Below are 18,714 nucleotides of genomic sequence, written 5' to 3'. Positions count from 1 at the left end.
CTATATTATTAACTTTGTCTTTATATATTTCTTTGATTTGTAGATTGATTTAAAAAAATGCAAGATTTTACACATAATGTTAATTATTTTCAATATATAATTTGTGAAAAAAAATGTCAAATTAAATTTTAAAAATGGATACAAACTGTACCAAAATTTTTTAAAGTTTTGTATTATTAAAACATTTCTTTTTTCTCTGTCTCTCTCTAATATTATGTTATATATTATTGATAATCAAACAATTAATTTTTATTAATTGTAACTGGCAAGGTTGAAATTTTGATGAATATACCTGCAGGTATTTAGCGGGCAGCATGTGTGATAGATCTTGTAATGCCCATATTTTTAATCCGTTCATGCTTGCTTAATCATATAAATTTAATTTTAAAATAGTATAAAATTCCACTTGAAATTTTGAAGAATCAAAATATCGGAAAATTTTCTTGCAAATGTCAAGAATAGTCTGAAGCTTTAGCAGATCGTTCGAAAAGTGACATTGCGTCTGACAATCGACGATCAAGCGATTGATCTCGCGGATATCAAACAATATATATATATCGACATAATAATAAAATATGGTATTCAAATTATATAATGATATAAATAAAAATATAATTCATGTAATAAATAACAATAATGATGATAATTTCGTATCTATTTCCTTTAATGATCAGTGGGCCACGAACATATCGTTTAACACAAATATCAGAGATTACAGAATTTTCTGACGATGAAACTGCATTATCCGGTCTCGCACCTTTGATCGAAAAATCTTATTACGCGGGAAAATCTGATCAGACATCGGACGAATGGATGTAATACAATATCTGCATTCGCTGCAGTTTTTATTGTAATGTAATGCAATGCTCGCCGCGCGAACGAGTTTAATGATCAGCGAACGTGACTCTACGCTTGCTGGCGTTCGCTTTTCTTCTTCCATGAGCCTTGACCTTCTTGGGAAACGCGAACTTCAAAGTCTCGTGATGTTCCACGGAATGTTCCTCCCTTGCGAATCTATCACCATCTTTCGCGCTATCGTCGGACGTGGTCTGTTGCAGCGAACTCCAAAATTCACTCTGTGTATTATAATTATAATTGCAGAATAATTATAATTCATACAAACGAATTATAAATTAAAAAATTCTACACTCATGAATCATAAGACCTTTTTTATCTCGATGGGAGAAGATTGCTCTTCGCATTAATGAGGTTTAATGTTTACCTGGCATCGAGATGTGACAGTTGATTGATTCTGATTCTGTTTTGATGAGAGGAGTCGCGTGGAACACAAACTTCTATCCAACAATGTTCGATCCTGGCCGTTCTCCATTGATCAAGAATCGAGCGAAACTGGTATTGTAATTTCCTCGCGTTATTATCACGAATCTACGAGAGAGAGAGAGAGAGAGAGAGAGAGAGAAGTTATTCAAAAAATTCTTCGGATTTTTGATACATTTAACTTAAACCAGATAAATTTATCAAAACGAAACATAAAATTAATATTGCTCTTACCGATATGGCGTTTTTAAAATCGGAAAGCGGTCTTTTTGATCTCTTAAAAATAGGAAGCAACCTTCGTGATGCGTAGATCCTACTTCTGTTCATGTCCGATTTCGATATATATAATTTGTATAATTATTTTCTCAGAAAAATTTTTTCAATTTTTTATAACCAAAAAAGATCTCCACTGCGTTTCACATTGCAAAACAGATTACGATTGAAATTTCGAGATGTGTTTTTATTTATCTCTAATTAAATATAAAATACGATATATATGTATATGTATATTATTATTAGTGTTTAAACAGAGATATGCATTCGTAAGAGACACAATCATAATTTGTAATGTAAAGAGTAAAGAAGACGCACGAGTTTCATTTGCGTATAATATCATGGCGATTATTCACGCGTATTTTATATTCGTCTATCTGCGCTCTATTAAATAACATGGAATTATCATATTGCATGCGCATTATCGCGTGTACGCTGTCATTTATAAAGTGTAGAACGCAATCATCGCGTTGCACAATACCGTCCATCCGAAGGTAGAAGCGTATACATCTACGAAGCGTTACTTAATCCGTGTAAGGGTGTTGCAGAACTTAGAACTTGGTCTACGTCGTTCCCGACCACATTAACGAGCCAAGTTCTCGCCGTTGACGGCTGATACTCGCGGCGAGTAATTTAAGCGTGCACTTTGTTGCAGGCGGCGCAACATAGTTAATGAGTAGAATTGGCGAAGCAGTTTGCCAAAACGTTAGGACGAAAGTACGAAGTTGCACGGGAAAGTTATGTATCAAGTTATGTATCAGGGGATTTAAAAAAACGACCGTGTTCGCTCAAATATTTTCACCGCAACGTATAATTTTTCGAAACGTAAACATATATTGTGATTTCAGGATTAATTAGTAAAATTAAAATCAATCACTCACTAATTCATTTATAATCAGCATTAATTCGTCAAAAAATCGAACAAATTATAACTAAAATATTTAATGTGAAAGAGTTATATCGCTGGATAAAGGAATTGTGCTCTTTATTATTCGCTCCGTCCAAAAAAGAATCTCATTCGACTCGCGTATTTCAACAATATTCAACAGTAATTCGGCGCGCTCGCGATACAACTGTTATCAATTTTACTTAATGAATGACGGCCGCACGCGCGCGCGCGCGCGAGATGAGTGCATTATTCCGCGAAGAGAGACGCCTCGAGTTCAATTAATTCGAAACAAATTTAAAGTCAGGTGACGTGTCCAGCCGGCAGCGCGAGCGAACGGGCGCAATCGAGCGAGTGCAGAGCGGGTAACGTAATACGGAGTCAGGCTACCTGTGAGCGATCTGACAGCAAGCCCGAAACAAAATCGGTCGGCGCATCCGATCGTCCGCACAGCTGGGTTTATACGAGGCAAAATTAAATTACGAATAAATTTCAATGTAACATATCGAGTCGAAACGTTACATAAATAGGGTTGAAGAATAATAATGTAATCTAGTATACACAGAAGCACGTGTGCACTCGTGCAATTAAATGACAAGTATATCAATAACGAAATTAATAATTAACGTAAATAATATGACAGTAAATGAATATTTTGTTATTCGTGTGTATTAAGAGAGATTATAATGAATATTATAAATAATATTAATTGCCAATATATATTCTGAATTGCGCTATAAAAATTACAGTAATTGTTTTTAAAAAATTCAGAATTATATATATCCTTCAATCATAATGCGCATTTATTATTATATTTGATAATAAAAATCATCAGATATAATTCTCCTGACTCTCAGGATCAATTTCAAGATAGCTTAAAACTCAGCTTTTTCAATTGCTGAAGTATTACTTTGTTTTACACATCTTAGACGTAGTGCATATATTATGTAACACGATTACGCAATGTCTCGACCGAGGAAAGCCGAGTTTCATTGGAGCATGCTCTGTGGAAGAGACAAACGTCAGCGGCGAACAGATCGATTATTCGCGTCCATGGAAACCACGGATGGACCAATGCGAAGAGGCTACTCTCCTTTTTGGACAGGCGCACCTGCCTTTGCCACCCACGCGGTCGACCAATCATATATCATAATTTATTTATTCGTAACTCGTAATCTTTTAAATATGCCAAATATGCTTGATATTTAAATTTTGTATAATATCGTGAATCTCTTATTTAAATTAATTATGCGCTCTATCGTTGATTCCTGCGTGATTTAATTGTTATTTTGTATAAAATGCATTTTGGTCTCAAATATCATTAAACGTGCGACTTGGTCTGTCAATGATTAAGTAATAAATATATATAATATATTAAATCTATTAGAAAATTACCATGAATTCGTTTCTCATTAATATCCACTAATACTTTAATAACATAAAATGTAAATTAAATTGTCTTATGTCATAACAGAGGGGAATAAATAAAACTTGTATATTAAATCAGTTTATATATCATAAAAAAGAAAAAAGCGCGGATCCATTTCTGGCATTCTCAGTTTCGATGAGAGATTTTCTTGTTATTTACATAATTCATAAGTCTCGATATTAAACATAGGTGCAGGATGCATCATGATCAGTAAAGATACTGTAATCCATTGTTACTCGTGGCGTGAGTATCGAAGATACTCGGATGTGCGATAAATCTTGCAACACGACTTCCATTTTTTTCATTTTTCTATTTTCGAGAATTCATCACGAAGATACGCGGCGATTAACTCTTGAACTTTTCAATTAAAATTGCGTCCAATCTCGTACGCATTAACAATATACGTGCGCGAGAACAGTTGCAATTTTACTGAAAAAAAAAAGTACATTCATATATTTTATAACACTCCAAATATATAAAACTAAAATAAATATATATGATAAAATACTCGTAAAATAATAACGAGAGAATAATTTTGATTATTGAACGAAATAGAATCATAGGGATAATATATTGTGATTTTTTTTTTACACAGAAATTTTTTTTAATATAATATTTCATGCAAAATCGTAATTTTACCGATTTTACCGAATGTTAGGCATTCGTATGAAATTCAGCATGTAATTATCACCTTTCAATCATTATCCTTGTCATATATACATCGCGTATTATACATATGTAATATATACATACATATATCATGCCTTTCAAATCCGCGACAAACGCGCGATGTTACATCGCGTTTGGAATTGAAAATAACGGCAAAGTCGTTTGAGTTTGATCTTATGACTAAATATGCAGCGGCAACCAAAACACACATGGACACACATATACGTGTATACGCGTTCACGACGCACAAACGTATCGCATTACCTATGGAGCAACGCCCATTATCAGTTTCGGATGGCAGAGAGCGTGCACGCGAAATCAACTAGCACGCATCAGCGCGATACGTTACGAACGCGTGTGCGTGATTGACATCCGGACGACACGTCGCGGTCGCGTCGTCACGCCGGCGTAGTTTACGAAAATCGCCTCGCACGGCAACAACACCGTTTACATTAGCTGAAAACAAACGGCGTCACGTGTTTCGACGACGCGATCGGAAAATCAAATCGAAATAGCCCACCCGGACTTTTTATTCTCAACAAGGCAAATCGTAGCGTTTTCCTGACTTTTAACCGGAAAACGCTCTTCAAACGCTCGAAATAGCTTAAAAACCCACGACTATTTTCTCAACAAAAATTCTATATGAGAAGATAAAAAAATTGTAATTATATTTGCAGATTTATTTAAAATTTTTATTATGACTCTAGTAAATTTATGTTTAATATTTTGGTTCTAAATTAAAAATGATAAAGATTGATCTCCTCAATCTTAGCTATATTTAGAATAAAAATCCTGTTAGATTAAATTGAATTTTATAACGTTTTCTCGTAAATTTCAATATAATATAATTATATTGTTCAATATAATTATATTGAAGAAAAGAAAGAAGAGATATATTTTGTGTTCTATAATAATAAAAATGTATAGAAATATTACAATGTGAAGAATTTGCGTCTTGCTTTCTTAAACTCAATCAGTAAAAATGTCACTGATAATACGTTCATTCTAATTAACAAAGTTATTGCATAATATTTATCCAAATATTTGGTTCTTTCCATCTTTGGCCTGCAAAATTCATGCATTTTTTTAAATCCTGTATATCCCACGATTTATAATTTCCTAATAATCTAGCGTGCACAATTATTTTTCAAACTCAAAGAGATATCATCAATATCGAAATCAGTCGTTTAACGTTTGCGATTTATCGTTTAGCAAATTGTGCGATTTGCAGGACGCGAGGGGTCCTCGGTGGTATCTGACGGTGAAGAAAAGAGAGGCAACGAGGAGAACGTCCCGTGTCGATCGTATCGGGGCCCCGAATCTCGGAATTCGAATTTGTCGTCTTATCTGCGGATTCCATCGTAATTGCTTATCTACGAGGTGCCTGCACGCACCGGGACCGGGCTATATCCACTTACTTTATGTCTCGCTCCACGAAACACGCGGTCCTCACGTGTTCGCCCATCACCCCGACTTCGAAACGTTTATCGTCGGTAGGAGTGTCGTATACACGTCGTGCTCTACGTGCCCTTTTTCCACTCGCGCGGGGAATTCCGGTGGCGCCTCCTCCCGCGGTCGGAAATTGATATCTTTCATCGTTATCACATACACGAGATAACATTGTAAAATTTAATTTAATCCAACAGGATTCGTTCTAAATTTAAAATAATTAGAGACATTAAATTTTAATTAATAATCGAGACATTTAACATTAATTTACTAGCCATGAAAAAAAAAAAAAAAAATCTGCAAATATATCGTGGACAAGAGACGTCACATCAAATATTTTCGAGAAATATACAGATGGAACTAGATAAGTTTTATAGCCTTTAAGTTAACTACTCTATTGCGATTAAAAAGACGAGAATCAACAACGTCGCGGAGGGAAGACAACAGGATCGAGATTCCGCCAAGGAAATCCAAAGGTGGAGTCGCAGGTAGACTTGCACGGTAACGTCTACGAGTGTCTGGCACGAGGCAACGTATATAGTAAGGCCTGGCTTCGTAGCATGATCGAACGTAGTTAGTTCGGAACCGAGCGGCACGCATCCCAAACTTTGATTAAACGAGTCGCAGGGTCTCGCGGCCCGACTCATTTGTCTGCCGTCTGCCCTCCTCCTCCTCTATCTCTCCAAGTCTTCTTCCACCTTCTCCTCCGCCTTCTCTCTCTCTCTCTCTCTCTTTCTCTCTTATACCTGGCTTCTGCTCAACGTTACCAAGAATCGCGAGCATTCTTTGAAATTCATCCAGCCAACCTTACTGGCTCGAATACATATCTATAGCGTTCTCTCGAGACAATCGTTCTGCTCTTTATCATCGTGACAATCAATGACGAGAGAGAGCGCGTACTTTTTTGTGCGTCACGTGCATTGATAATGATTTATCGAAGATAAACAGGATGGTCCATGTAAAGCGTTACAAGCTGTTTTCTCGAAAATTATTAGGGATAGCGACAACATTTTTCTTTAGTGTTAAGTTCGTTGAGGTCCATCGCGGGACAAATAGGGTACTGCTGCCGGACTCTTCAAGGAGCGGGGGAGAGGGAGGAAGTCAAGGGAGAACGCAGCTCTCTCATTTTTTAAAACGGAACCGCGTGTCTGCTTGTTCTTGCGTAAATTGATTCTTCCACGTGTAAAAGCACTAATTGTAAGATCAGATTATCGGAAAGTGTGAATACTTTAATACGAGTTATCTCATATCTTATCCCCTGATATATAAAATATAAAACGACTCGTAAAATATTTATTTTCCTGCGATCTCACTTTTACACACGGAATAATGAAGAGAATCGATTTATATAAGAAAAGATCTACGATACCCGCATTTTTCCTATAAAAAATAAAGACCCAACGAAACTTGAAATAAAGAAAGATCAATTTTTTCGACATCTCTAATAAGTTTCAAGAAAATAGCTTGTTGAAAGCAATTTACGTCGATCATTCTTCGTATGAACAACATAATATTTCATAAATTAGAATTTTTGAATAAAATAAAAAAAAAATAGAAAAGAAATTATTATTAAATTATCACAAATTATCTCGTTATTTTCGCGAGCGGTACTTTCCAACAAAATTTAATTTAATATATTTCACAGCGAAGAGCAGTAGTAAAAAAAAAAAATTTCTTTATAAATTACATCGCAATATAATTTTAAAAGGTTTGTTTCCTTAGTTTTACTTTCCGAGTATAGGGTCAACCTGGGTTAACGTCAGCTCTCTCCGTTCTCGGGTACACAACCGTATATTGCTCTTATACAGTCGCGGATGTGCATCGAATCGTCGCCGATTCATCGCGCGTACGGCAAAACTGATTACCGTTATCGGCACTGGGCGTCACCGCGGTTCCATAAACGGATAATGGTACGCCACCTCCTCGGTCCTATTCCCTTTGGAACATCCGTATGGAAGCCGTCTGCGGGGGCCGCGGACGGGGCAGATATCGTATTACTAACGTCATCGTTGGCGAAGCACTCGGAAGAGAGGGTGAGAGGAGAGAGGAGAGCAGGGCAGGGGAGAGGGAGGGGGCTCGAAACGGATGGTAGGAACCCATGCAGACCACACAGACGGTTTCCATGGGTGCGAACTACCGTGCTGGATCCCTCGATCTTAACTCTATCGCCTGGCGATCGAACACAGACGCGACAGGCATCGCGCTAACTTGAAATGGAAACTCTCTTGCGAGCAATTCCTCCGTAACTTAATAAAAGATTCCTCGGAGGAAGTAACGGCAGGCCATTTTATTGTCTTTTGAAAAGGACAGAGTGAATTCGTCTTAAAATCACTAACATTACGTATAATATATGTTTCTTCTTAATATAATATATGGACTTTTTACATTTCATAATTGCCGATTCTCTTTTTACAATCGCGTGGGTTATATACGAGAAAACGAAATGCCATAAATGTCTAACTCATAGTACTTAATGTTTTATTCAATTAAAAAGAATGTGAATTTTATTTCAGGCATGACCGAGAGCCATTAAAATATTACAATCTGTAAAATAATGTTTAGACAGCGAACAAAGTTATTTTTAAACGTCATCAGGCAATGATCGGCACGTTGCCGCGTGCGCGATGTTTAATTCGCGCATTATGTAATATATACATGACAGCAGGACGAATGGAAGAAGTCAGTTTTATCTGCCTTTATGCATCACTCGCCGCGCATGCGGAATAAAGAGCGCCGAATTCTGGCGATGCACACTGATACATCGCTTGGCGCATCGCGTCAAGTATGTGTGTGTGTGTGTGTGTGTGTGTGTGTGTATGTGTGTGGGTGTCACGGGGTGGGCCACCTGTCTAGCGAGGTATGCACCGATAGCATCACTGGAGAGAGAACCGAACAAACGCCCAGCGCTAAGCAAAGACAAGGGCGGTAACTCAGCCCGACAAATTATAGAGTGGCCAGACAGCGCGTCTCTGTCTCTCGCTCTATCTCGTTTTGTTCCTCTCTCCTCTATCTCATTTGGACTTTTTTTATCCTTTCTCTCTGCACCAGCGCCTTCTCGAATGCAGCCCCCCAGATTTTCTCACACCCTCGGGGAAATCTATTAGCATCAATGGACAAGCCTGCAATCCTCCCCCCGCCACTGGTAATACCACAAAAGCAATCTCTTTCTCTTTATTGTAAGTTAAGATTCTTCTGCTGACTTTATAGAGATAACTCTATTATATTAAATATATTTGCGTGATAAAGTCCACTTTTTGAACGGTTTATAAAATTCGCGATAGACTTTCAAACAGAAACCTATTTATCATTTTATATGTTACACATGTGTATTTCGATACCTACATACTGATAAATTTTGTGCATTTTTTATTTAAAATTTAAAAAAGAAATTTCTATATTTATTATTAAATGTTTGGATATTCGGCAAAAAAAATATATAATGACTCTTTGCGAGATCCGTTTTTCTGATTGTAGCATTTTATGTCTTATAAATTGAAAACATGCTAATTATGGCTTAAACTTTACTTATTTTAAGTTATCTATTTTTATCAGAATTTTATTTTTAAGAAATGGAAAATATATTATATTTAATAAATAGAAAAAAACCTCTATTTTTCTTATAAAAATAGAATATAAATTCATCATATACTTTTTCCAAATATCTAATACATTTGATAGAAACTTCCCTTAGAAATTAATAAGAATTATAAAATGTATGGGCAAATTTAGAAAATTATATCAACGTTAGTCAAAACGAAAATTATTTATATGTTACATCCTGAGCGATCCTGCCGTGCGTGTGCGTACACGCATGAAATTCGTTGCACGCTCTAAGTCCCTGCGACTTAGCGACTTAACGAGGCGTACCTCGTCATGTAAATTACAAATAATAAATATCCGGTCGGCGGTCTCTTATCGAGCCTGACAGATCGGAGATTTCGGCGATCGAGGAAAGGGAAGGGGAGCCCCCCTTACGCTGCGATGTGGGCGGGCCCCTCCTCTCTATCCCCCTCTGCGTGGCCCCCCCATGGTATATGAAAAAATATACCTTGTTTTTCGTTCCGTTCGGGACACCTTAACTCATCGCACTCGTATGTCGCCTGCACGCGATGAGCCAGAGATCCTCTCGCGCGAATACGTCGCGAAACTTGATGATCGAACAATTTTTTTTTTTTTATGTCGAATACGTAATTTCATGGATCGGAATATACACGTGCGAGATCATTGGAAATAAAATTCTTCCGAAATTAATTGAAGGATAACAAAACTTTATATCGCGATTATTTATTTTCTTGGAACTAATTTAAAAAAAAAAAAAAAAAATCTTTCTTTAAAAATATACATAATAAAATATACGTTAATAAATTTCAAAATAAAAAAAAAAAAACATTAAGTATCTATAAAATCGCGGTTCGCAAAGTTACGGATGTCTGATTTCATACGTTAGCCTGATTGACCGTAATGTCTGTAGATCTAGTTTTTCATAAAACGATCGTGCATTCGCGCGCGACAAGCTGCGTGCCCGGTTTAAAGAAGGCCGGCCCGTTTGCGGGACACCCTGTCTAAAGGAAAAATGTGCCGATACAGTTCCCGACAGACGGTAGGTTAAGTAAGAGAGTTGCCACACATAGGGGCTCGCGGTGGTAATTCAATCTCCCTGGACGTAGGTAGGTGCGTACTTATATATATGCGAGCGTGTACGTTATAAGACCGGCCACACACTGGTGCAAAAGGACGAGGACAGCGAGAGAGAATAGAGAAAAAGTGTTTCGACGTCGATGCGATGATCTAAAATCTAAAATGAAGGAGGATGGATGTCGGGAGGGAGCTAATTGGAAAAAAGGGAGGAAAGATTTGTGTAGATTGTTGATCTGATAACTGTCAAGCTAATGCGAACAATAGTATCGACTGTGACAACAATTATCGTCATATAAACAAATCGGATAATTTACATTCTTGCATTTTAAAATAAAGTTACTGAACGCTGCCAATTTAATGTGGTTCTTTTCGTATGTATGATGAATTAGATGAGATAAAATAAAAACGAGATTTTTCGATGTATATTTTAATATGTTAAAGAGATTTTATTAAATTTATTTGATACGATTATTTTCAAAATTAGTTTTATTTATTCTATTCAGTCTAACAAGCATCTTATGCTAAGGTGGATTTAGATTAAGATATTTATTAGACTTTTGAATAGATAAATAAATCGCCAATCGATAATTGAAGCGCCAAAAATATCTCTTTTTCTTACATTTCTTTCTTATCAAAAAAACTAGATTCCTGTTCCTTCAAATTAAAAAAAAAAAAAATTGCTTCTAAAACGCGAATTCCTAATGTCAATGCATCGAAAAAATAATCTAAGACTAGGCGAAAGAATACTGAATATGGAGTAAGGAGACATCACCTTGTTCTAATTAAAAGAGAAAAAAAAAAGAGATATCAAGCAAAAGACAGGGTGGAGAGGGAAAGCTTGTGCGGAACGACGAAGGGGGGAAAGGGGGAGAGGAGAGATATAGAAGAGAAATACGAAGGAAGCTCGCCTTGCATGGCGGCCTCGAGTACCGACCGACTCCCACCGGCTGGCTGCACCATCGCCGTCGTCTCCACCTTCTTCGCCCCACCTTCTGCCTACCTATCCATGCCGCGTATCCTGCACCTTCAGGGTGGCGTCACGCTCAAGACGCTTCCGGTGTTAAATTACCCCGTGCCTCTCTCTCTCTTCTCTGTCTCTCCCTCTCTTCTCTGTCTCTCCCTCTGTCTCACTCACTTTTTCCACTCCTCCCCCGCTGTATCCTACGATCCGTCTCTCCGCTTCTCTGTCGCATATTGGTAGGATTATATCATTCCCGAAAAGTGCGTGACTTCTGAAATTTGCACGACGACAGATCGGACTCCCCGTTCGAAAAGTATTTGTCTCACTTTTCACGAAAGTGAATTTTTTTGTGCAATATAAAAAAGAATTTTTGAATATCGGTATCTTTTTCTGATTTTTTGGAAATCTTTATCTTTAGAGACAAGGAATAATATATTTATTATTAATAATAATAATTGAACAGCTCAATTTAAGAGTGAAGGAATGATATAAGACTCTTTATATCTAACGTAAATTTTATTATATTATAGATAATCCTAGATGATCCTTATTCTTTACATTCTTGTAATTTTCCGCTTCAATAACACAACGTGAGCTCAGAGCGGTTTATATTAATTAAAACTCATCTCTGATGAACATTGTATATATCTAATACAAATGATCATAAAAGCTGAAGAGGAAAGTCCAAGAAAGATGGCGAAATTGAAAACGAAATATTAAAAAACTTAAAAGTCCTAAAATAAAAATCTTGAATAAACGGACCTTGTTCAGTTACATCTGTATCAGATATCTAAATACATCTTTACATATAAATACCATTCGGTTCTAACATAAGTATCACATATTAGATATCTTTCTCGCATCATCGATTTCTCGCAGCTCGCCTGTTTCACGAATGATCTACGGCAACCTAACAAGTATCTTCGTTCTCGGAAATTTTCGGCTTCGCGATGTTCCTGCCCTTGACTTATCGATTCGTACGCGCGCACACACACACACGCGTGCAGCCCTTTTATATATATAATTACTTCAGTAGATAATTAAAACGGTCCCTCTCTTCAGCGCTTCACCGCGCGCGCTTCTCATACCCCCGCAGTACGTCGGAGGGTGTATAATCGATACCGACATCGAGGGGTGTCCATAACGGGAAACACCCACCCTTTCCGACAATACGCGTATCGTCCCCTAAATATACATACATCTTCCTTCCGTAAACAACCACAGGGGTAACCTAGATGCGTAGCGATGATTTTCATTCGCATAATAAACGCGTACGCGTCATAGACAATTAATTACGCGATGAGCATTATTGTTGTGAATCGACTATAACGTGATACGTAATTCTTATTTCAACTGATAAGATATGCATGCGACAAAAATACACGGATGCATGCAACTAGATGCATATTATCAATTTCAACACATATTTTCGTTAACATTTTTTTTTTTTTGTAATGTTATAGCCAAAACAAATCCTAAAATTGTCGGAAATTCTATGTTGTTTTTATTTCGAATAATATTCATTTATTCATTGTATGTGAATTAAAGAGAGATAATGATTTCCCGCGCGCGCGCGCGCGCCTTATAACTGCATAATAATTTTTCATCTCCGAATGAGATTATTCCGCGAGCCACCTGGACAGAGTTAGACTCCCGAAGCTTAAGTTTCATTAAGTTCTCACACAGAGATCCGCACTTTGGGCAAAAAAACGGGGGATGTCAAAAATCGGTGTCGGGAGCGTCGGACGGTAGACGCGAGGACACACGGACGAACGGACGGACGGACGATATCGATGGTGGCAAACTCGCGGAGGCACCGAGGAAGATGAGGTCGGAGGTAACCCGACACCCGGCCGCAGCGTCGGTAACGTGAGAGCCCCTTTACCCGCCTCTGTCCCTCTTTCTGCCACCCCCTCTGCTAACCGGCTCGTCCTCCCGTGGACACATCCGCGAATCCACCGGAGTGCTCGCGCAGAGAGACAAATCTCCTTTTTCTCCGCATACTCGTCGACTCGGGGAAGGAGCGCGTAGAGCTCGGTCCACGAAACGGAGGAGGACTCAATTATGTCCGCGTGGGATGAGCACCAGTCGCACTTCTCGCGCGCCAAGTGCACTTTTCGCGAATTACGACCTCGGTTCTCGTTAAACTCCTCGCGTCTCGAAAAGAGTAAGATAGACCAATGTCTTTTCCCAGGCCCTAATAGTTTCGACTTTTATTATAATGAAAATGGTGTGTAATTTCACTGGCTTTGTGCGCGACGATAATTTCAAAATTATTCTTTGACTTTATAAAATTTATGCGCCATAATTATACAATAATTAAATAAAAAATTCTATCTTCTTTTGTACGTGAAATTGCCCATAAATATATTCGAGTAATGATGATACACTGAAAAATTTAATTCATAATTATTTTCACGAGTCATTATACACGATCGTATCGTTTGTCATTTTTAAATAAATGCTTTAAATAAATGCGCATGCAATATTTATCTCAATATCTGTCCTTCTCTCCCTTTCTCTCTCTCATCGCAGATAGAAAATCATAGAACAGATTAGCGGGCAGTCGTTGTTTATCAGTCTGTCGCGCATCGACGATTATGATCGACAGGCTTTCTCCAAACCTATTATCGGCCCGTCGCCTCTAGCCACGTGTTGATCCACGTGCATGTACGGACAATCCGCGTGCACTGTATTCTCATAGATCATTCCGCGTTGGAGGTTGTAAAAGGATGATAAATACATGAGGGTGTCGCGTGTGTAACGAGATCACGGTACCGAGAAAATGTCTCGTATAAGAAAGGTAACCTTCTCGCCTCCCATAATCCTCCTCGATTAGTTTTGTTCTAGTAACTACGTATTATAACTCTCCCCCTTCCCTCCTTCCTAAGGTAAACCAAGATGAGAATTTGAATTGATAAAATATAAATAATAATAGCAAAATAATATACTATTAGAATTATTCTTATAATAAAACACATGCAAGATATAAATAAATTATTTAATGAAAGATTATATATGTGTGAAACGCTTCTTAGACTCATATTTGATATTTTTGATTGCATTAAAAAATATTGCACGAAAATTCACGAGAGAGTTTAGAGTTTTCAAAGATTATTTTTCATTATTACTTCTTCTCAATTCGAGATAATATTAATGTTGACGCGCGAGAACGACGTGCGAGAGATTGAAGGATAGTCTTGCGAGAGAGAATGCATTCTCGTGCACTCGGTGCACTCGGGAATAACAAGACTAATTTGTCGAGACACAATAATGAGGGGGTCATTAAGACGAGCGGATCGAGCGCGTGTCGGTGCCCGTACCACGTGGCTTCATCCTTCGACGGTACCCTTCCATTCAGCCGAGTATCGGTGGTATCTAAAACCCAAATCGCCCATGATGGGCCGCCGACACGTGCTTCTCGCGTCGATCACGTGCCGCGAATTTCCCATTACGCTGTCCAACTTCCCCGTTAGACACCTTCTTCCACGATCTAAACATGGAAGAGTATATCCCTTACACACCTTATACATCCTATATATTTAGATGTCTCTCGCATCGAAACATAGCAATCAGAATAAAACAACCTTGAGTTTTCTAATTACAATGTTTAAACGAGAACGTAGACGCACGTAATATATTAAGCGTAATAATATTCAACTCTGTATAAAGATTTGTTTCAAGGCAAAATAATTGTTTTTTTTTTTTTTTTTTCATAGTGGTAATCATATATTAAATGTACATATAAGAAACTTTTTTGTAAAGTCAGCTCATTTTTTTATTTTTTATGAATTAAATCATAATTCATATTTCTATTATATATTCAATTCCTCTCATATATAAATGCACTTCTTAATTTAATAGACATGTATATGATATAATTATAATATACATGTTTCAAATATATTCTGCAATTTAATGGGTACTTATAAGTGATAATTTCGTTCGTGTTTTTTGATGCATTAATTTATTTCAATTCCGATTATCCTATTAATATCTTGTACACTCAAATCTCTCGATCTTTATATATTCTGCGTAAAATCGAGTAATCGGGCCACGCGAGGAATTCGCGAGAGACACTCGCAAATTCTTGCCACAAAGCAAATCGTAATCTAAAATCCAATTTCCCGGGTGGCGTCGCGTCGCGCATTTATGAGTCGGCGCATTATGGTCGCGTGACTTTGGGGACCAGCACGCCGCCACTGGCATCCAGCAATGCATCGGTAATGAAACGAGGTGGGCAGGACGCAATAGTCATAAATAGTCGGCTACCTACTTACTCGGGGCGCGAGAAGGAGGTGTGGTCCTCCTTTTGCTCCTGTCGGCCCGCTGTTGCGCTGTTATTGCCGGTCATCCCGTTGAGAGCCATTAATCCAGCGCAATAGAATTGTTCGCGATGTGTTTTTTTCTCATTTGCAGAGCATTACGCGTGTAAATTAATAATTAGGCAATACGGTTTTTTCCAACACTTATTAATTATATCTTTGTTTGTTGTTATTTTTGTTAGGTACATAAGCGGCCATCGAATTATTAGAATCGATCATACGAGAGAATAAATCAAAATCAAAATTTAGATGAACGAAATTTCTACTCAAGAATATGCATGAGAGAGATTATATTTAACGTTATATAATCTGTAAAATAATTACAATTTTTTTATGCAACGCATACATCGATATTTATTATTCTGCCCTCTTTGAAATTATGTGTATTTAATTAATTAACACTCAACTTTCAAAGAGAGATATTAACTTGTCTGTTTTCTTGAAAAAGAAATTTTTTCTCTTTCTTCTTAAATATTTTAATAGTAAAAATCATATAAAAGTAATAAATTTCAATCAAAACTATCAGAGAAGCTGTTGGAAAGCAAATGAAAAATTCTGCAACAATCTGTGTACTCGATCGCGATTCGCGATCAAAGAACGAGCTTGAGAGAGAAATTCGCGGGCTTCAGAGATCATCGGGCAGTGGATATCGGGGACAGACACGGTGGAAGAGAAGGATCGGTCCGCGAAATTGCATGTTCGAGCAGCGGGACGACCGGACGACGTTCACGGTACCGTGCGTTCGCGGTACCAAGTGCGCTCTACTCCGGTAACCGGAGAACCGGAGCCAGGTATCGGTTACGGAAAACTTCCGTGCACGCATTAACAACGTCGCACGTTCTCGCGATATTCGTAGATACGCGACAGGTTCGCGATAGATCTGGGTCGCGCGCGTTTAACCCTCATCCCGACTTAATTGCTATTTAGCGTCCAAATCTGATCGCTTATCGCGAGATTTCCAGATGTTTAATTCCGGATATTTCGCAGGACATGTTACATGTTGAATAATTTCGTAAAATTAATTATTAAAATACTATAAATTGAAGCTTAGCTAGAAAAGAAGAGAATGAAATAACTCTAAAATATAGATTTAACATAAAAATTGTGGATTGATTTAACTGTCATATTCTTCGATCAAAAGAAAAATATGTGACGACAAGACTAAAGCTAGAAAAATATGAAACAGCGGCAAAGTATGAGCGGTTTCACTGAAGATCAGCAAAATATTCATCGATCTTCGGTGAAATCTTGCGGTCACTGTTTTAATCGGTGACCATTTCAGATGATTCACTTTAAGAGGGTACAAAGAGAAAATGGATAATAGATTAAATAAATACGTGAGAAATGTACAGCGCCGGCGTCGTGACGCGTGAGAAAAAGAATGTGACGTATAGTGCACCTCGGGGTCCTGGAAGGCGTCTCTTCTGAAACGCGCGCCTGCTTATATTATTGCCTGCATACATATTTATGCGCGAAGGTGGAAGAGGGTGAGAAAGGTCGACGATGGAGGAGGAAGGACTCGCTTGAGTTAGTTATTACTGAATCAATTACTCGCTCGTATTTATAGGGTGTGTAGCGCGTGTTTCTTTTCTGTTTCTCTCTCCTTCGTACTTCCTCGCGAACTGCGGAGGCGAAGACGATGAGGAGAAAGAGAGAGAGAAAGATATTATACCGAGATACGACCGGAAATTCACGGGGCTTCTCGAAATATACGGTGTTGACGACGGTGCGCGACACGATCGATAGATCGTGCGAGATCCGTTTTGGCGCGACTTATTAAATCTTTGAGGGAAATGATAATTCTAATTTTCACATATATCGCTTAATGTATAGTAGTACAGTTGTACCACGCTTATTACATAATGATTTATTATCATTGTATAGGCTTTTAATTTCGTCTGATTTAACGCTATCTTCATCAATGCCTAGTGAATCTATCATAAATGAATTCATAAAATATGCTTATTACTTACTCTATTTTTAGGTTTATAATTATATAAGAAGAGAATTAAATTATATTTGTGTCTAATGATTTAATTTGCAATTATATATCCTATTGTGTAAGAAAAGATTTCATCTATTTTTGTTTTCTTATTATGCGATATTTTATTGTATAAAGAGAATTTAATTTCTTTTTTGCTTAAAGAATTCCTGATATATATCGATTTTTCGATGAGTATTTTCTTGGCAAGATTGTAAGTTATAAACGGATACTTTGTACTACAAATGCAAATTGGAGGCACGAGATCGACTAAAGCGGCCGGCGGACTTAGCATCTCGCACCTTCATCGATGCTTATCTCTTATCCGGCGCGAGGCGGAATAGCCAAAAAGGGAGGTCTCCCTACAGCACTACGCCCTTCGTTTGTAATTAGAGAGATACGAGACACTCGGTTATTATCTGTCGAGCGTGGTGGCAGCATGGCGAACGCCGCACATACATCCGCCAACACGCACCCCTTCCCAACCCCCGCATACAACTCCTAATATATTCGAAACCCTGCCGAGGATTGTATTGCGCGAACTGAAATATTCCGCGCCCATAAATTTCACGAGTATTCGCAAAAATTTGCGGCGCGGATCGACGTAGTCCGGCAGAGTTCCCATTATCGAGATACACGTGAAATTGATGGATGTCTACCGCAAACGTCTACTGCAACATCTCCTACATTTGTGTAGTCCCTTCAGAGAGTTCTGTATCGTAAGATTTATTTAATTATTCGATCACGTGTATTTCTCTAATTGTATTAATTTATGTTAGAAAAGAACGAGAAATGTGTCTATTTTAAAAATAATATAAATGATAA

The sequence above is a fragment of the Formica exsecta genome, unplaced genomic scaffold (assembly GCF_003651465.1).
Source record: "Formica exsecta isolate Colony F162 unplaced genomic scaffold, ASM365146v1 scaffold444, whole genome shotgun sequence".
Taxonomy (NCBI): domain Eukaryota; kingdom Metazoa; phylum Arthropoda; class Insecta; order Hymenoptera; family Formicidae; genus Formica; species Formica exsecta.
The sequence above is the reverse complement of the archived record's forward strand: the minus strand, read 5'-3'. Positions refer to the sequence as shown.